This window comes from Andrena cerasifolii, chromosome 9 (genome assembly GCF_050908995.1).
Source record: "Andrena cerasifolii isolate SP2316 chromosome 9, iyAndCera1_principal, whole genome shotgun sequence".
Lineage (NCBI taxonomy): Eukaryota > Metazoa > Arthropoda > Insecta > Hymenoptera > Andrenidae > Andrena > Andrena cerasifolii.
The window spans coordinates 12,242,784-12,263,497 of record NC_135126.1 but is presented as its reverse complement, the minus strand read 5'-3'; the positions used below and the strand labels follow the sequence as shown (position 1 = coordinate 12,263,497).

Genomic DNA, 20,714 nt, shown 5'->3' with positions numbered 1-20,714 from the left:
TCAGCCGAGCGCGTATTATAAGCGGAAAGATGTCGTTTCGTTCCGTCGATGTATTTTATTTCCAATATCCGAACCTTGGAGCGTGGCTGGCAAGAAGCGTTGCCTTCATCTTTTTCAGGACAGCCGTGTAATTTAATACGTTTCATCCACCATCGCCAGCGGCCTCAATTTTTAACCCACGCGCCAGTTAACGGAGCCGACATTTTGTAGATCCCACAGATTATAATTTTCTCGGTTCGTGCGTGGAGGAACATTATAATCGACGCGCGAGACGATCGCGGCCGCGGAAAGCAAAGCAGTTCGAAGGCTAGCTCGTCGAATAATCTTCGAGTTGGCGAATCATGAATTACGGCATCGGCTTCGGGGGTTCGTGCAACACCTATGCATCTATCCCGACCGCGGAAGAAGCATCTTCCTTCCTCCCTCGAACCTACGACCACAAGCTTCCCGAGTCGTTCATCCCGAAGCAAAAAGTCGTCGAATCGCAGCGACGCTTCTGAAATTACGTAATGGTCCAATTTCGATCCCGCAGGCTACCGTGCAGCTTTTCGTCCTGCGGGGTAGGGGGCGGATAAAATTGCTTCCGAATACAGCTGTAACGTTAATTAAACGAGTTGAGAAATCGAGTTTTGTCAATTACGAAATCACCGGCGAACTTCTTTAATTTAAACTGTCTTGGGAAACGAAGTAACGAGACTGAGAAGTCTCGCCTGGCCGATGAACATCCTCCGGGAAGAATCGAAGAAACATAATTACGGAGGATACCCCTGTTCATCCCCAGATTGAAAACTTTCCAACGACTCGCAACACGATCAGTTTTTCCTCGGTACGCGGAAAATAATGAGTCGACTGGCCATAGAGAAAAAGCAGACGCGTGGGAACGATGTTGTTCACCAACTTCGATCGCAGCTATATGTCAGAAAGCATCGAACACGACACCGGGAATCGCGGCACCGAAGAAGGAAGGTCGGCTGAAAGGACGTTCGTGCCTCGGAGAAGAGGGCACGAACCAGTTGCTCTATTTGTCCATGCAGAACCGAAAGGATGCAAGTGCGGCGGTGTCCTTCGGAAAAGTTAGCCCCGAGCGAGCGACAGTAATACTTTAATAGGCCCGGTGCACGCGATCCGCTCGGCCGACTCGCTCCTAGACCACTCTGTGGATGTGTGCTACCTGTGCACTGCATGCACAATTGCACCACGCGTAGCTGATTGCAACCGTTGCATCCAGCGCAGCCGTAACTTCGCCGCTGGACCCCGCGGACGCTCCTGGCCGTTACAGTCTTTATCGACGTCCACCCATCGGGATTAGTCCGCTGCGCTCGAACATCCCGGCTCCTCGTATGGACTTCTTGCACCACCGCCGATGAGGCCGCGACGGTGTCGACTTCCTTACGGCCGCAATTAATACAGTTGCGGCTTAATTGCATCCCAGCCGATAGCGCGTATCTCTTGCAGCCCGGGATGAAAATTCCCCGCGATAACAGTGTAACGACTGCTAGCCCCCCGAGACAACGAGTTTTCCCGATACGAAGCACGGCCTCCCCGCGCTGCACTCAACGACACCATTATAGTTGCATCACGAGTTGCATCACCCTCGGTGCAAAGTTGCACTTCGCAGCTGCAAGCACCGTGACCGGAGTGGGACTTGCGTTGATGAATCTTCCTAGAAGATCCCGGGGATCGGAATGCCGATCGGCCTTCCGTCTTGGACCCAACGATTTTCTTTTCTTGCGCTCCGGCGATATCGCCTAGCAGCAGCTGCCGTGTGCGTCGCGATCCAACGCGTACCCGCGGCCAGCCAGTGATTTTAATTATTGCCCGATCGCTGAATCATACCGCATGCCGCGCCGCGTTTTCCGCCGTATAACTGCGATTTCATTCAACCCAGCGTCCCAGCAATTCGAAATCCATGTACGATGCCATTGAGGAACGTTCGAACAGCGACTTCATCCTCCTCTATCGGCGAAATACCACGTAGACGAGTTTCTTGTTAGTAGAGATTACGGTCGAGTCGCGGTCCCTTAGGGGAAGGAAAAGTTCCAGGAGTTTTCGGTCCCGGACGAAACACATTGACCGATGCAGTTATTTCTGGTTTCAAGACGGACTGGGGAACTGTTTACCAACGGTTACTTTTCAGAAAAATCGACCTCGTTCTCAGTGAATTGCTGAAAAACTTTTTAAAGCCGCTGCTCAGCAACGAGGAGAAGGCAAGAAGCTTACTTGCCCGCTGCAAATACATCCGCTGGCCATAAAACAGGGTGCGCGCGTAACAAAATACGCAAAAGATGCGCACGTTAATACGGACTCCCGAGCTGTTATTTAGAAACACGGATAGAGGCGTTTCAGCGACACATTTTTTGCATCGGTAAAATGCAACCGCAAGACACGGAGTGCCGTGGTATTCCGAGGATCACCGCACGGCATGTCGTTTCTCGATAGATTTCAAACGAATTCCTGCATTCGAATTGGAAAATTACAATGAATACTTCACTACTCTACAAATTTATGAATATTTAGAAGCACCTTTTTGCTTTAACGACAGAATCTATGGTTCGATCTTCTTCGTAACTACTGGATTTCACGGTCCACATGCAAATATTGGATTAATCTTCCAATCAGCTTGTTTTATACGATTAAAAAAAAAATAATAGCCCCATAAACGCAAAAGCGACGAGGAACGAGATCTTCAACCTCCGATCGTACCGTCTTCGCCCTATAAATGCTCCACATCCAGCCTCTTCTACCGTTACGGCTTCCTCAGCCGTGACTCGTCCAAAACCGCGCACGCTGGTTAATAACCAAAGTCTGTCCTCCTTATTCAGAGACGTTTTATTGTACCTGGAGTGAAAAATAAATCAGGCAGCTCGAAAGGAAAGTTCCTTTGATTGACGCCGCTCGTGACTGAGCGTTTTGCGTCCGGGCCTGTCCGAGTGACGGTTAACGCGTCGAAATTGGAAAAAGGGTTCGACAGACCGATACTCGTTATCGACTCCCTCGGATGACGTGTATCGGGTGTTCTTTAATTCACAGGCGGGCCGTGCGATTCGAACGTGACACGCTCACGATTCGGCTGCACGTCAGCCTCGGCCAGCAACTTCTCCAATTACGGCATCGCGACGTCTGTGAATAATGGCGTGAAAACATCTCGTTGAACTTTTTCGCGGGACGAGCGCTCCAGCCTGACATCTTCCCGGGGAGTTTCGAACTTTGTAACATTGGTCGAAATATAAGTTCGCCACGGCGCGCGTTATGTGTCACTCGCGCGAATGCATGCTTGATAGAGTGCACAAGCCCACCCTCGTGCGCATACCTGTGTACGCGTGTGCAGCATCGAGCAGAAAGTGCTCCGCCGTGAATATGAAAGTTTAATAAGCTCCAAAGATAGGGTCAACTTGGAAGTTTAATGACGCTTTATCCTCGGCTACGGCCGGTGTTGGCAATTTTCTTTCTACCTGACGCGCGTCAGTTTTAAAAAGTGGCGTTTTAAAATGGATCCTATTCTTCCATCTATGCGAAAACACTGGACGTAAAGGGGGCTCTCAGGACGAAATCAAATTGCACTATGTGCTGCTGCACGAACGCCGAAACCTCTGTTGTGAAAGAAAAATGATATCGGCCAGTACAGTTGGAGCAAGCTTCAAAGCCCACTTGAAAATGTCATCGAGTATCGTCGAGTGGCTTCAAATACAGTATTCGCGTACACAGAGCGACTCCTTTTTTTTCTATTTTCAAGAGAATTTCCATTACGCATATTATTCGGCGGTCAATCGTTCCCTCGGGTGCCTGTGTCGATCGATCTCTATTGTTTCTGGAAGGGTTGATAAAGACAGCGATAAAAGCGGGGAAACAGGAGCGGGGGGGGGGGGGATGCAGTCGAAAATGACGAAAGTTGGTCGCGTGCTGCTGCCTTCCTTTTTTCTGTAACTACCGCAATTTCGGTACGCAAGTTCCAAGGTAAACAAGGAGCGTAGCAAGTAATGAGATGCTCGCGGGCATGTCGCGCGAGTACTGACACATTAACGTTTTCCATCCGGCAAACGGGGGAGCATTAACTTTTCCGTGCGGTTTCGAAGCTGTGCGCGCCCGTTGCGGCTCGTTCGGCGGCAAGAGACAGACGTGACAGGGACAATACGTGGAATTTCGGCAAGGGGTTCGCGAAACTCCTGCCGGCGGATTTCGAAAGTTCCGTACCTCGTGTAGCGCCGCGAGAGCCCGTGATTCGGGGCAGCCATTTTCAGGTATCTCGTTTATGTAATTAAATTTCAGCCGCGCGATAATGCCGCCGGCCTCCTCCACTCGCTCGAATTTCCGTGTGATTTTATCAATTTGCAAAATGCAAGAAAAAAAAAAAAACACGCCCCAATTCAGACCCCCCGCAATGCGGAATGCGCGACAGCCGAGGCTCGCGGCACACGTTTTAATCTCCCTCGAAAAAGTTTGATATTTTCGTAATTGAGTGTCGTTGAATACATCGTGCTCGACGCTGAGGCATGTTTACCATTTTCCACGAGGGAAATTCGCTGGCGCTCGGGGAATAATCGGATCGAGCGGTCTAAGTCGGGCGAGTGTAAACGTTACGCGTAAAGATTTGATTGCGCCCAGCCCGGCGGACTGTCCGGCAAGTAAGTGGAAACGACAAAACGGGAGCAGGTTCTTTGAAGTGCCCCACCTTCGTGGAAGCGTAATTATTTCTCAGCGCGCGATAATTAGACCGTCCCGCGATCGTTCCCTTTACATCCGCTGGAAAGGTGAAAACGAAGGCAAACAATCTATTTAAATTAGTACCTACCTCAGAGTTCAACATTGTAATTCGTAATTTTCTCGCAGCGCGCAAATGTGGGTATGTAATTCTACTCGGCGATTTTTGCAATGTACATTTGTCAGACGAGATTTTAATTAACGCGGTTAAATACCATAATTTAACTACCGCTGTTAAGTAGCGCAGGCAATTTTAAATCCATCTGCTGCGAGCACTATTTACCCCCGCGTAATTTCTTTGTTCGAAACTGGCGCGGCGAAAGATGCAAATGGTAATTGACTTTATAGCGCCATACACGATTCACCTGTTTGTATCTCGCTTAGGGGAATTCCCAGGGTGGAAATTACTCTCGTTCGGCGTGACTAAAATTACAAGGGGGACGTGCTTTAAAGGGACGTTCAGAGAAAAGTCGCGTCAGCTTTATAAACACCCCATTATTCCGTCGAAATTGGTTCACTTCGGATACACGCTCGATATCGCATGTCGCACCGGGTCGGTGATAATAGTCGAGCAGTTATCCAAACGCGAAAGGAAAATGTTGCCATGAATTATTCCCGCACGCAATGTCGTTTCCCAGGTTCAATTTCCGAATGTACACCCGCGGATCTTGGTGTCTCCTTTTGCCCCTGTTTCACGCTTACCGCGGTCTGTTCAACAAACAGCGCTGTTCCACGGCACAGCCGCGGCGGCCCGGCCGACACCGCAGCTGTGAAATTGCTATCGATAATATCCTATCTGGGCGCAGGAGAAATGTAAATTTGATTAAAGCCGCGAGCCCAAGCGTTCACCGGCTGCGCGGGAATTGACGAAACGTGAACTCAAACAGGAAACCGCGGGGAATTTTTTGTTCTGTTGCGCGTACACGGGTAACTGTTATTTATGAACTGTCGGGATCGTAGTTAAACCGACCGTTACATTCGATTTATATCGGGTGTATCTGATTGGTACACCGCGACGATTAACGTCGGGGGGATAGATTGCGAAGACGATTGTACACGTCGGCGCGGTGATTGTGAAATGTGACGAGCCTGTAAGTGCCTGTGGCTGGAGCAGAGTTTGGATCAGCACTGAGGAGCTCGAGGAGTTGCATAGGATATTTCACGGCGTTTCGGGAGCAGCGCTAAAGATGGCAACGCAGGGCGAGGTTTACGGAGCCTGTGTTAAACGCATTTGGAAATGTTTGCTGCCAACTGACACAGATCTGCATGCTACAATATCGTTGTCCTCTTGTGGCCAATTATCGTTACGCGACCAACCAGCTTCACTTCCATTCTCCGGCGTGTTTAGCCAGGTAGCATAGAAAAAGGGGGGGCATAATCGTTTCGAGGGCGGACGCGACACAGGGCGGGAGGGGCGGTTCACCGTTTACATGAGCAAGCTAATTTCAATGAAATTTTACATCGGCAGTGGTCGTTTGAATTTTAATTGCTTAATAGGACGAGGACGCGTGTTTGTTGGATTTAACTGCGACGGCACGTGGGTGGGTTGCCGCGTGCAATCTTGCTCCCGGTTATTAACGGTGGACGTCTTTGAAAATGGTCTCACGATTCGCGGGTCTGGAAACGGCCCCGAGGAGGGATTTAAACGTGCCCGGAGTAAATGAAATCGCGCTGGATGTAGTTAAATGATATTACGCCCTGATATACACCGAATATAATGGAGAGCTGCAGACATTACGGATCCAGCAATGTTCTCTTAATTTCACGGGAAGCTTAATCGTTTGTAGTTACGCATTAAGAGCCGGCCAACACACGCGCGCCGCCACGTTTCAGGAAGTATTACAGTCACGTGAAACAATTGCGAATGGAAGCGTTACCCGGTTCCATCGATCATCTTCAAGACACTCGGTAGGTAATTAAAAGCGTGGAGTGCTCGTGCCTCTTTTTAAGTGCAGGTATCGGCCGGTTTCCACCTGTGCCCTTTCTCTCTCTCTCTCTGACCCTCTCTCTCTCTCTCTGTCTCTCTCTCGCAAGGATCAAATAATAATTTTTCACCGTGCCCCTAATTTATTTCGACTTGATTTTCATTTCGTCCAAGTGCGCTCGCTCGATTAATCGTCAACCATGTTTTTATCGCTGTTTCGAAATCAGTCCTGACAGTTGGACGACGAGAAGGAAATTGATTTACAGCAAACTTCCCTCGTATATCATCGCGCTTGTGTTAGCCTGGTACAGATTCAGTAAATTTCACAAATATAACACGGCAGTTTTTCCATTCCGCTATTGCGAATCCACTGGAGCGGGAACATTCCTTTGTTTCTTTCGCTTGCTATTAGGATAATCGAGTAGACGGTCAGCTAGCTGGTTTAGTGCACTAATTCGGATTATACCAACCACTCCGTCGACGACATTATGCCTGTAAATATCCCGCGCAGAAGCCGTCAGTTCCATTTCACGGGCATGTCTCGTGATCGCCGGTGGCGGCGAGCATCCCCGTCTAACGTAACAGCTCGTAAGACTATTAGCTGTCCTTTCAAGGAGACCGAGTCTTTTCTGCATCGAACGTCCTCGTATTCGAGATCCACCTCTCGGAAGGTTCCCCACTTTTCCCTGTCTTCTCGCTGGGTACCGTAATCGTGAATAAATTAACAACGGACATACTTCAAGCGTAGACCTCGGCGGGAGGCTGCGGGAAACTCGGTCTCTCTCCCGTCTAATCTATGCAAATGAACGATGAATATATTCGAGCATTAATATCACCGTGGCCAGACTCGTCAACTTTCATATCGGGGGTTCATTAAGCGTCCCGCTGGAATTAAACCGTCCCGACGTGATTTGTTTACTCTTATTATAAAATATAATCCCGTATCAGCGACCGGATCGACTTGAAGGGCTGCACATGCTGCGCCGCGCCGAGAGCCGCGCCCGACATGGCTGCGTTTAGCAGCAACAATACGAACAACTCTTAATTCCACGCAAAACAGGCGCACGGGCAAACGGGGAGCTCCCGGCGCGTTTAATAAACCGATCGAAGCGGTAGGCCGGTTCGGCGAGGAGACACGCGATAGATAAGACTCGTCAACATGCCCGAGTTGCTCCGAGCCACTCCATCGGCGATATCCTGGCCATCGCGCGACTCGTTCGTCGTCCTTCGCTGAAACCGATTGTACGCACCTCCCTCTCTGCCGGGTCAACCACCCTCGGTGACGTTTGTTCCACGGCGCTTCAGCTATTCGGCTGTCTCTTTTGTTTTTTAAAGCACCATTACGCGTAATAGCGCAATCTGTGTAATAGCCAGACTCGGAGCTGCCCGTGGCCGCTCGGCTGGTCTCGGCCACGCGAGCAACACGCGATCGCCGACCTGCCTGGACCAGTCCGACAGATCTTCCACGTAGGTCTGGTGGGGAAAATAACCGGCCGGCTCTCTCCCTCCGTGCGTGTGATTCCACGCTCACGGGTGTACGTGTCCGCTACTTTTTTACCCCGAGCTGCCGGGGAAACCGGAGAACGAGGCCCAAAGATGAGGACGCGTATGGTGGCAAGAAGGACGGCTAGAGTTGTTCTCGAAGATGCCGGGAGGCTTGACCCCGCCAAGAATCTCGCATCTGCTCGCTCCTCCTCTCGCTTCCACCCTCGTTTGCTTGCTTCCCCTCCTTCTCGTTGCGTCTCCCTCTCTTCCGTCTCTCTCCGTCTTAATCTGCTTTGATCTTATCCTCCTCCCGTCCGCCCCATCCCTGCACCCCACTCTCTCCCTCTCTCTCTCTCTCTCTCTGTCTCCCCTTTCTCAAGCTGGCGCTGCTCAGGGACTAATTTACCGACTCCAAGTCGGTTCTACCTGCCAGCTTCGCAACGTCCACGGATACGGGAACAACGTGGTACTTGCGCACCGATGTGTCGGGGTCTGGGAAGGGGAGAGAGCAGCTTGGATTTATGTCTCGGGGAAGTTGTAAGGTCGAAGGTGGGAGTTTCGTGATGCTCTTTGGTAAGATTTGTTGGAGTTTTGAGCGCGAAACATGCTACGGCGGTATCCCAGTTAATAATTGCCGCGCTTTGTAACGGGAGCTCAGCTAGATCGAGGGAAGGGCGCGGATCCCTCTTGGTCCCCGGTATTTTCGTACCTGAAAAAAAAGTGTAATTAAATGAGAATGAAAGCTACCCGGGCGTTATTCCTTTCTCGAGCGAAAAGTTCACGCTGGTGTGCGGCGCGCTGTCCACCCGGTTCAAAGAAAGTGTCTTCCTTCTTTCGAGTCTTTCTGCTCGTTGTTTCTCCGCTCTGTGCCGAGGTCTTCGGCGGAGATCGCAAACGAGTGCGAAAAGGGGAAGGACGACGGGGGGGAAAAGTAGGAAGAAGTGCCGTACCATTCAGCCGGGTGTACGCGTCTCTGAGCTCTGAACTGAATAAGCACGCCGGCGACGACGACGGACGGGAGCTTCTCTTTAATTCATTAAAACTTTACGCATGACGTTTTAGATATTTATCTCGGCAACCCCTTTTATCCGACATAACTCCGCGTACTTTGAGTCTGCCTCAGAGGCTTCACTACACTTTTATTCCTGCGCCCGCGGTTTCTCTTCCTTCTTCTCTGTCCCCGACCCACCCCCCGCTTTCTGCAACCCCGCTATTTCGCCCCTTTCTACTTCTCCCTCTGTGTCTCGCTCCTATTCTTGCCTTCTCCCGTTCGTCTTTGCTCTTTAGCTTTCGTCCCCGCCACTATTCAAACCATCTCACTGCTCTGTGCCAGATATTTAGTTATTATTCCAACAACCGCGCGGCAAAATAAACCCACGGACAAGTGTCCATTCACTTAACCATTCCTCGCTCTCGCGAATAATGTAAACAGCGTTCGATATTCTTTAATTACGTGCAATTGCATCATCCATTTGAAATGTCGCAGCACACAATAGGAGACACGTTCCACGGTCCGCCGCGCACGCGTGATCCAACTCGGCCCACTTAAACAAACAAGGAATAAAATTTTATTCGAATATTTTCCAATACGGATGCAAATGATGAAAACGTATTCTGTCGCCGGCGACTTATAATATATTCGTTATTTGCGAATAAATATTTACACAAATTTTGTTCGTTACACGAAATAAGAATCGCCCGACTTGATTTTGCTATTTCGTACTCTCTGTCGTCCCGTTTTCGCGTCTCCCCTTGGCGCGAGATCGCGCGCCAAGCCGCATCGGCACTTACGGCTCCCTAACGACCGCGGTTACACTCGGACTCGTGCTAGTCAACTTGTAATGCAATCGTCGATTCGTTTGTCGTGTTTAAGGCACGCAGAGTAGCAAGAGAAAGGTGAGACTCGGCGAATTCTTCCTAGTGTCTGTGTCGGTGTTTTCCATCCTTTCTTGTGTCGCGATCCCCTTCTATAATATTTAAATAACCTGTGAACCCCCCATATAAGCTATGGTAAATTTGATAAGGTAAATTAAACACATTAAAAGATAGGTATTTCAGAATATAATTCTAACTTAAGGGGTATCGACACTGTAGAGCCCGGAAAGGCAGCCTGATTTTGAAATTTTTTTATGCGAGTGTAGTGAATGGAATATAAATTCTGTTTGAAGGGCTTTATTGTTCATACCTTGAAGTATGATCACAATTTTTTTTAAAATTTTTTTTAAAAGGAGAGAAACCAGAAAAAAATACAAAAAATTGAAGATTTATAATTTTCAAAGGCGTTGAAAGAACGAAAAATATAGGGGAAAAGTGATTTCAAACTTCAAGTGTCGTTGTTTTCTTAAAAAATGTCATTTTTGTATTTTTTTCTGGTTTCTCTCCTAGCCAGAAGTATATTCTTCAAAACAAAAAAAGTTTCAGTCGAATCGGATAATAACTTTTAGGGATACAGGTCCCACCAATTTTGATCAATTTTTTGACGCCTTGACATTAACGGCTCCCTAGTGCCGTCTGTAATTCGATTAATTCTAAAACAAAAAATATATATCTATAACTTAAGACATCCTTAATACAATGCAAAAGGTCCCATTAAATTATATATAGTAGTTTTCCTTTAATTAATTCCTAAAGATCACCTATTTTTTGGGTCTCTAGACCGGAACCTCCCCTTAATGGTTCGGTTTTGCGTACAGGTGGCAGACACGGTGCACCCACATCCCCCGTTCGTACTCTGCAAGAAGATTCCTCGTGCGAACGCGGAAAATTGAGGATTGATGGAAAATTGCGGGGACCTTGCCTTCGCCTCTTCTGGTCTGGTGAGTGAAGTCAATTTTACGATGCCACGAAAAACTGGCAGGCAAGCGCGCGTGCCGTTCAATCGTCCGATTTAAATTCAAATTCCCGTCTGGATATCGTTGCCAAGAAAAGCGAATTTGTCTCGCTGGGCCTCTTTCGACCCGTGAACGCCGCGCACGCCAAACCTGCATCGATATTTATTATTCCCTTGTAAGGGAGACAGCGGGTTACGCCTGAAACCGCTTCTCCAGCGTACGTACTATTGGCAGTCCGTTTGTTGACGGTGAGATTTTGCTGCGGTACGGCTCGTTGCGAGCGAAAGGTAGAGGCTCCGTTTTATATGGAGCGGCGTGGCAGACCGCGATATTTAAATGCCACTTTGTACCATCTATTGGTTAATATGTTCGAATTATAGTCACTTTCGCGTTTGACCAGCCGTTCGTTTATCTTCACGTCAAATTATTCCAAATGACCACCACCTATTCGATTCTTCCGTCCCCCTCGGCTTCCCTCCCTTCTGCTAAGCCGAAGGCGCGCGCGCGCGCGACTTTACCGAAGGATACTCGATTCGCTGAAAGCGAGCCTCTAAACGAAGGACGAACGAGTTTCTTAGCCGTAACCTGTTGTTATGCTCCCGCTGAGGGCTTAGCCGGTTCTGCAGGTTGAAATTGGCTAGCCGTCCGTGTTACGGTATCGTTATGCTGCTCCCTTTTGCGACTGGCCGTGCCGGTTGCTGCTTCGAAATTCGAGCTACGATACACGTAGCTCGAAGAGACCGGCGAAAATCGGCCGATCTGAATAATCACACGTTTGCACCTCCGTGGCAGTTCATCTCCCGTCGCGGACCTACTATTCGGTAGACGAATCGAGGATCCATTCTATCGAGTATCCTTAAATACCGCCGGTCGTTATTTTCATACCGCGTCGAATTCAATTTCGCCCCTCGGTAACGTAAGAGCTGGTTCATTAGTCAGCCCGATGATCGCGGCCAGCATCGAAACCCCTATCATTAGATGGAGCTTTATTTCTCTCGTACGTGCCAATCTCCGCCGCAAAAACGCCCAAAGGTTTGCGGAGTTTGGGCGATTAAACGGTAGACATTCTATTGGGTGTCAGGTAGACAATAAGAGGGCAACAGTCAGCGCGACAATTACACGTGATGATCGGCACACACATGGCCGTCGCTAATATCCGCCCTTTGATTGGAATTATGACGCGAAATCGGCGGTAATCGATTAACGATACATGCGTGCGTCGATGTGCTATCAATTGTTGCTCCGTCCTTGAATGATTCGATTGTTTTTCCTCTGCTTGTTGCGGTGAGACGTAGAGCAAACACACAGCTGCTAATTGGATACGGCGAGCCCGCCGCGGTCGAATTGAATTACAAAAGGCTAATGCCTCCGACATTCTGTTCCTCGGCTTCGATTTTCCATCTTTCTCTTTGCTGATATATTCCAACTTGCATTGGCACTACCAAGGGTGATATGTGGTCGGCGGGGTAGATGTACGCGAAATTCAACTCTTCTCGATAAAAGATTCAGACGGGAAGGGGTTAATGCCTCGACATTCTCTTCCTCGGTTTCCGTAGCTGTATCCGATTCGCCACGAAGAGTTTAGATGTATCGAGGGTAGCCGGGACGATTCGTAATAAGACCTCGTATAAACTATAGAGGCGTGCATCGCGTTTCTGCGCACTGGCGGTTTCCGAGGCATTCAGCATCGCGTCGCGGTTTCCCCGTCTGCCTTGGAACAGCATGTATTCAGACTAATCGGCCTAAAAGCATTTCAAGAGTGACTCGTCGTCATTGCGACTTTCGCGAGCGTTCGCTGAAGAAGGGGTGGGACGAAAAGAAAAATAAACACGGAGAGTCTCGCACAAAGTCCGCGGCTACGCTAGATTCTCTACGACCGCTTGAAACGCTTGAGAGCGCGACTCCCACCGCAACGTAATATAAATCATCCATTCATTGATTCGCTCGTTTACCTCCGCCATTCAGATAATTACCTATATTTTTGCCCACGTATGCCCACAGTAGCGTAGAATTCTTTTATCTTCAGCCTCTGCAAACTACCCCCGTTGTCGTCGAAAACAGAAGGGTCTTTTTGATGACTCAAAGTCGAGCCAATAACTTTGACCGTGCACAGGGCCCAACAGCGAACTCCGGAAGGCTTGTTACAATTTCAAAGCCTACATCTATTCTTTATTATACATATATAATCGTTGTCTCACTGATTCATCACCGTTCAGCCTAAACCACTGACCCTAGAAGCATGAAATTCGGAGGGTATAGTCCTTTTGCGACGTAGGTGTTCGATAAGTAGGTTTATTTTTTATATTCCAACCCAAAGGGGGTGAAAAGGGGTGAAATATGGTTTCTCGGACTCCTTATTACTTCTTACGCCCGATTAGATATCAACTTGGTTTTTACTAGAGATGTACCGACTAGTGGCCGACTAGTCGGTTAAGCCAACTATCCGGCTACTTTTGTAATCGGCTAGTCGGCCAAAACCCTAGTCGGTACATCTCTAGTTTTTACTTACAAAGGTTACCCACACAAATGCCTAAAAACCAGATTCATCACTTTGCCCTAATCAACCCCTAAGGGGGTGGTGTAAAGAGAGAAATGTGTTTTCATGGAGGCCATAATATCTCTTAGACCCGAAGCGAAGCGCGAAGTATTTTGATAAGTAGTACTTTATACGCTTGATGACGATCTTTAGTGTTTACACAATCTTTTCGAGTGGCAATTTAATTTAGGTATCACGAGGACTCAAGACTGGTCAAGGGAGAGGAGTATGGAGCAAGCGATGTAACCGCGTGCAAACACTTCAATAGTAGGACGCGTTTTCTTCTAGTTTCCTTCGCAAGTATTTTACGACGTTTCCTGGGAAATAAAGATATCTTCGCAAGGGAAAAACAAGAGCAGACAGGCCTGCAATTTCCTCCCGATAGACCCGCTTTCCTGGAACCAATTAGGGTTACGAGTTCTCTTTAGCAAACGAGGTTCAGTTCGCAACAGTGTCCTCTCGGTCCCGCGATATTAACAAGAATCGGCTGCGCGTTGGAGACACACCGTTAGCAATAGAAGGCTTGCCACTTTCATTTAATCTTGTCGTCCGGACAATAAGATCGCGCGATGGCCTGGGAAGAAATTCCTATTCCCGTGGTCGTCGTGCTGGGAAAGGTAACTTCTCGTCGTCGATGTCTCGCATACCGAATCGCACCGCGCTGCTTTTCCAAGGATGTAACGACCATAGCGGAAGAGCAACCGTACACACAGTTACCTGGCGCTCGCATTGGCTTACAACCAGAGCAGGCACCGTTACGTGTTGAAAATGGACTTTTCCTATTCCCGTAAACGAAACGCTCTAATACTCGATTCGCGTCTCTTTGTCGTGGTCCTATTAGCGGAGGAATCGATAGTGCTTCCTCACGGTTCACATCGGCGTGTTTACATCGTTCTCAATTCCGTTTCCCACAGCTTCATTGTGTATCTTCGCATACACGATGTGGTAGGTATCCACATAAAGCGTCGAACACGTTGTCGAACAGTTTCTTCCCATTCGCTGCCAGTCACATTCTCCGGTGACCGATTTGATCGATTCACTAGCTGAGGGGGACAGCGCATGGTTAAAGTTTAAATATTCTGCGATTAAATTTCCCCATTCCCGGGCCCTATAATCGGCGAGAGGAAATTCGTAGAGGTACTCCGAAACGCCGGAGAGGCAAATTGTAAAGCAAAATTTCTTGTCCGCTGATACGTGGATTGCTTTCGTAACTACGCTAAATTCGTAGGCAAAATTTGCATTAAGATTTACATAATCAGCGTACGTACGTTTTATCTGGATTCAATTCGAGCCAGACAATTTCGGCGATATTCCACGTACAGGGGAGACCCGCGAATCAGAGAATGGAGTAAGAGGCGTGGAAGGAAGTAGAATTAATTCTTTGTGGCTGGCACATTTGCCGCCCGGTATTCTCACGGATTACCAAGACTTTGGTGGTCGCCCGTAAACGAACCCCTGCCAGAGTGGACTGATCTTCCGGGGATCCGTATGCACGTGGCGTTGCATTTCATTAAAGCGATGGTACCCGCGAATGAACTCGGGGAAAAAGAAAGTCGGGTGGTGCAGGAGGGTGCGGGGGTGGCGAAGGTGGAGGGGAAAGGGGCGACCAGCGAGGAAAGGAGCGTGTCCACGTTGGTCCAATTACCTCGCCCTCATGAAATTCACCGGCCATCCTCGTTAACAAAGCCCCGCGTCCGCGGAGCATAATAAATTTCAATGTTTTTTTCCCCGCGTAATTATAATTTGAAAAGTTTTTCTATTTCGTCAGGAGCTGTAAATTAATATCGCGCTCCCGAGCCCTTTTCGACCTCCTCTTCTCACACCCTTCCCCTGTTATTACGCGGCTCCGACGCACTTGATAATTTTATACTTGCGTGATAATAAGGTGTCCTCGACTTTTCGCCTGAGAGCAGCCTGACGGAATTGTCGCCGCGGGTTCCCTCGCTCGGTTTACTTTTACCGCGACGTTAACGCTCGCGGCCCCCTCCCCTCTTCCTCCTTCTTTTTTTACGTTCCCCAAAGAAACGGGAGAAAATGAATTCTTTTTTTTCTCGTACAACCGGCCTGGCAGAGGCGAGCGCCGACACGGCGTTCCCTTTGTGCGCGGCTGGCACGAGGTACTCCCCGCCACTGTGACCTAAAAGATATTGTGCGTGCAAAGGAACGCACACGGTGGTTCGCGCGTTGCGAGAATTGGACGCTGTTCGCTCGCCTGGGAAGCATTCGGCCTGGTGGCTCGTCGCGGCGGTATTTATTCGAGAACTTAATTATTCCCGTAGCTACTTGCGAAATTCCGCGGACCGCGCTTTCCCGCCCCTCGACCGTAAATTTACATTGTGACGGCGTGTTTCGAAAGTACTTCCCGGCAGCCGAAGATGACGCGAAACTTCGCCACTCCAGCGGCGAGCGCGCTGCGTGGAAAATTATCGCCGAAGTTCACCGCGGGAACCTATCGACTTTTTTTCCTTTCTCCCTTTCCGCGAGCACGCGACTACGTTCTCCGCAGTCCTCGGCCAGAAGTTATCGCCCGGCAACCGGAAAGGCGGCGGGGTTAGAAGTTTTGAATATTCATAGGCGGCGCGGAAGGGGCAGAGAAATGTTTAACGCAATTATACCGCCGACACGGATCCCTTGGTCCTTTCGATACGCCTTATTCCGCTCAAAGAAACCGGCACTTCGAATACAAAATTGTTCCTTCGCCGACTAGAGCGAAGTCGGGGAAAGTTGACCGGGAAGAGAGCTGGTTATCGATTTTTCTGTTCGTATCTTGGTGTAGGTACATACACGCGATTCCACTTGCCGCCGGAAGATATCGTGCTGCCACCAGAAATGCACCGAGATACAGATTTAAATATTCATAGACCGTGAAAAATGGAGGAATAGTATTTATTAGGGCTCATATTTACCGCGTACTCTCCCGGCTACATGCATGCTTTGCGCCGGCTTTCCCCGTATTAACTAACGTCGGAAAGCGTTTCACCTTTCGTTGTTCACCGCCTCGACCCGCTACGAAAACGACGGCACCCTTTTCCGCGTCTAAAGAATTTACTTTGCAATCCTCTCGTCCCTCGTGCCGCGTCGCGTCGGCGGCAAGTGTTCGCGTGCAAACGCGACACACGAACGGGGAAGCGGTCCCTTTGAAAAATGGATCCGTCCCTCGTCTTCACACGCGCGTCCACGCGTTCCAGCCTCTACGAAGAAGCTGAGGAGACACGACGGCCACTTAGCTGGCGCAAATCGTTTCGAAATTCCGCGTGATTAAGTAACACGTTAAAGCGACGGTCGATCTTGCCGCAAAAACCGAGGCGGCAGAGGTATACTGGTAAACGAACCTTTCTTCGCCCCTCTCGAAAAGGCAAGACTGGATGCGATCGTTACGGAAGCTTTAGGCCAGCGCAAGCTCGTCCTTCCCGCGAGTGTGCATCAGGCGTAGAGACGACGAATGGAAAGAGAGGAGGATAATGGCTGCGCGAGCCGTAAACGCATTACCGCGGCCGCGTGGGAGAAAAAATGTTAGCATCCTGTTTTCGAGAGCCGTTGGGAATGTTACGGAGGATACCGGATACCGAGATCCATGGTTATTGTTGCAGAGAAACAGGCGGGCCCTTTATCAGTTCTGGAGGAGCGCGTCGAAGTTCGAGCATTCCGGAGAGTTGGAAATTCGAGCCGCGAAAGAAACGACGACTTCGCGAGCAACTTTCAACGCTTTTCGGGACGAAGTCGCGCGCCTTTGTACTCCGCGGAAGACATCCGAAGAATTTGTTAGCCCGTCGCTGCGCTCCTCCCGCGAACGATCCTGCGTGGAGGATTCCGCGCGACGATACAAAGGAATGCTCCAGGATCGCGTGAAATAAAATTACGTATTCGCGACGGCTCGATCTCTCGTTAAGGGTGCGTTCCACAGGGAGGGGCCGAGGAACTTTCAGAAGAATGCCTGTTTGCTCTTTCGCCGTCCCCCTCCGGATTCTCGATAACGTCCTCCGCGGAAAGTGGATTCGTACCCTGGCGAGTTAATTGAACGTGGCGATGCAGCGAAGGGGCAATTGTGCGGTTCTTGACGCCCAGCTGAGTACAGAATTTCGCGCGGCCATCATTGAATTTCTGTTACACCGCGGGGGAAAACTACGGGGACTCGCAGCCACGCTTCCGACCGGGTGGACAATAAAACTCTCGTGAAACTAACTGGGAGGATCTTTCCTCCTGCGAGATCCCGTTCTCTTCATCGTCCTTGGCGACGTTTCGCGTTCTTCTTCCCTTCTTCTTCGCCTCCTTCCTCCTCCGCGTTCGCTCTTAAGAAGCTTACTTTCAATACGAGAAACTGGAAACTTGCACGGTGGGAAGATACCACGATTGACTCTCCCTCCTGTCGGCTTCCTTCGTCTATCTACGATCTCGTCTCATCTATCCAGTTTCTTCTCTCATTCTTTCGACCCCTATCTTTTGTCTCCTCCTCGCGACCTTCCCTCATCAGACTCGCGATCTAGCTCCTCGGTTTCGTCCCCCGCTACCTCCCCTGCTCCCTGTCGATGCCAGTTGTTTCAGACGCTGCCTGCTCGTCGCATCAAACTTTTGACGGATCTGTTTTTATGCCTGTCCCGCGTTCCCAGGCGAGTCCACGTGATAAATCGTTCGCCTTGAGTCCCTGGGACGGTCGCGTGGATCCCTCTTTCCCACCTACCCATTCGTCCAGCACCCCCCTTTTCCTTCCTCCTCATCACTGGCACGCTACCATTTAGGGCGAGCGCTCAATTACTACCGATCGATGTATCGGCCGCGTCAACTTTCGCCAGAGCCAAACGCAATTACCGAGGCTTTTCCAAGGGCTTCTTCGGTTACGTGACCAGCGACACGCTCCAGCCGCGTTCCATATCCATGTGTCTCTTACTTGTTGCGTCTTCCTCCGCTCCACATACCGGTGCACGTCGATTCCCGGTCGGGAAATATGGAGGGATCCGAGAAGCTGACACCCCCTTTACAACCGTCTGTCTGGTTGCGATGCAAACTCGCGGTGTTTCCATCAATGCTATTTTTTTTTTTATATATATTCTTCGCGAGCAAGCCCGCGGGCACCGTTACATAGGAGTCGCTGGCGCGTCTCTGGCGTGTATTGTTTACACACGATGCCGGCACAAATTGCTCCGCGACGAAGGACTCGAACGCTCGTAACTTCGTATTTCCCTCAAGAAACCTTCTCCCCGGGAAGAACCTTTATCTGTCGTCGCAATTCAGAGGCGACCTTCGATTCGAGATTTCCCGGGGAACAATGGCGACGGTTCTTCGGGGGAAAAGCGCGACGGACGAGCGATGAATTTGCAATGGAAATAACGAGCTTTCTACCCTGTGCGTCACGTTGTCCCGCCCGGGCGGAAAACAGGAATCGCGACCGCCTCTTGTTCTCGATTTACCTCGGATATTCGCGTCGTTAATTATAACGATCGTTCCGCGACGTTACAGGAGACGGCCGTCGTATCGCGAGCAGAGCGATGGTCGTTAAAAGTTTAGCGACCATCCCCCTGAATAGGCAAACGCGTGAACCTTTCAACCCACCCCCCCCCTCGAATCCACCGATTCACGATCTTATTCCGCGTTTACGACGAGGCTGTAAATATTTTCAACGGCTTCCCGTGGACCCTCAGAAATTCGCTTCGGTTCCCAGCTCTCGTCGGCACAATAAAAAAAAAGCTAGCCGGAGAAATCGATGGGGAAACTAGACGGGAGGCTGAAATTTTATTCGAGCTGCTCGAACTGCAAGGCTGCTCGGCCGCCGAGTCCTTTCCACTTAAGTAGTATAGGAGATCGGACTGCGCACACCTTGTTTCGCCAAATGTCTCCATGAAATGCGTACAGTATGGTGGAATGTACAGGGCCATTCCAGCAAATCTATTCGATACGATTACCTTCCGAGCTGAAGCTTTCGAGCAATTTCTTCGAAGTAATTCGTTCAAACTTTCGCAAGGTATAAGATTGCAGAAAGTTCATGCCTCTCTCGGTTCAGATGCCCAAGTTTTAACGTTCGATTGCGTAATTCAAATTCCGAAACTAATCTCGCGCCGAGAGGTGGACCTGAATTTTCACATCGCCGGTGTTTTTCGGCCCGCTGGGGAGTGCAGGTTGGAACGCCAGTGGGGAGTTTTTCGGGTTCCTGGAAAGTTTGCACGTGCCTCGGCCGTACCTGTTATATCGGACAGGTAGACGCGCAATCCAGGGACATTCCTCGCGTCCTTCATTCGTAAAGGAACCGGTTCCACCCGGCGTGGCTCTGCCCAAAATTTCGGGTACCGCTGTTTCACGCGCAGAAGAACACTCGGTACGAGCGCTCCTCGCCATCGGAGGCGTTTCTTGTGCGCACGGTAACGATCCAGGCAAAATTACGTACATTAGTCTGATTATCATCGACGTATCTCGGCCTGACATAAATCATCTTCGCTTTCTGCAGCACGCTAGCGGGCCGGTCGATTAACACGGCCATTAATGCGGCAATTAGAGCAGGATCTCTGTTATCTCGACACGTTGGGTTTAACGCGTCAAAACTGCCCATTGGCCTGGTGACTTTTTTCTCCCTCCGACGTTTGCCAGACTCTCCTTCTGCGTGTATACGTGGTGTCGTGTAACCGGTGATACAGCGAAAACATAGTCCATGGAACAGATTTCAATTTCTGAGGCTCCTTCACGAAAGACCGAAGGCCCTGGAATATCCGGGGTGCACCCTTGCACCTGACTCCAGCTTCCATTGAAGCATAGATGATATAGGTAGAGCTCTGTTTGTTTGTCGCTCGCAGACAGTGACAGACTCATAGACAAGGAAGCAACCTCCCTTTCAATTGCCCCGTGGATTACCTACGGGACACCCAGTATTTACAGTGCTTTGCTCTTAATGCGGGGCTCGCCGCGTTTCGTTGTTCACGCGATCATTAGACCTCCGCACGCTGACGTCTTATTACGCCACGCTCTTTCTACCGTTTCCACTCATAAGCCGCGGCATATTAATGACCTTGGCGGCGTCATTACGGAAAACACAGGTGAAGGAAAAAACTGATGTCCGTTGCGGTTGAAATTGTGGCCAGTGTTGCCCAACTTGGACCGCTTTGCAGATCTGTAGGCGTTCGGAGGTGCCGGAACCGGGGCAGCCTGCTTCGGTGGCAGGGAGAATTTCGTTGCAAACGAGCATCACTTAACGGACCTACGAAACTTCCCCCCTCGCTGTAAAACGTTCCCTGTTAAATACGATCGCGGTCAGATA

At 49.8% G+C, this 20,714-nt stretch overlaps 1 protein-coding gene across 1 annotated transcript in view; it reads left to right on the top strand.

The window, feature by feature from the left end:
- The first annotated feature begins 10,811 nt into the window (after positions 1-10,811).
- Positions 10,812-20,714, top strand: part of LOC143373268 (irregular chiasm C-roughest protein) — a 280,817-nt gene continuing 270,914 nt past the window's right edge. Inside the window, exon 1 of the mRNA XM_076820370.1 lies at positions 10,812-10,923. The gene's annotated coding sequence lies outside the window, so the exon portion shown is untranslated. The remainder of the gene's footprint in view (positions 10,924-20,714) is intronic.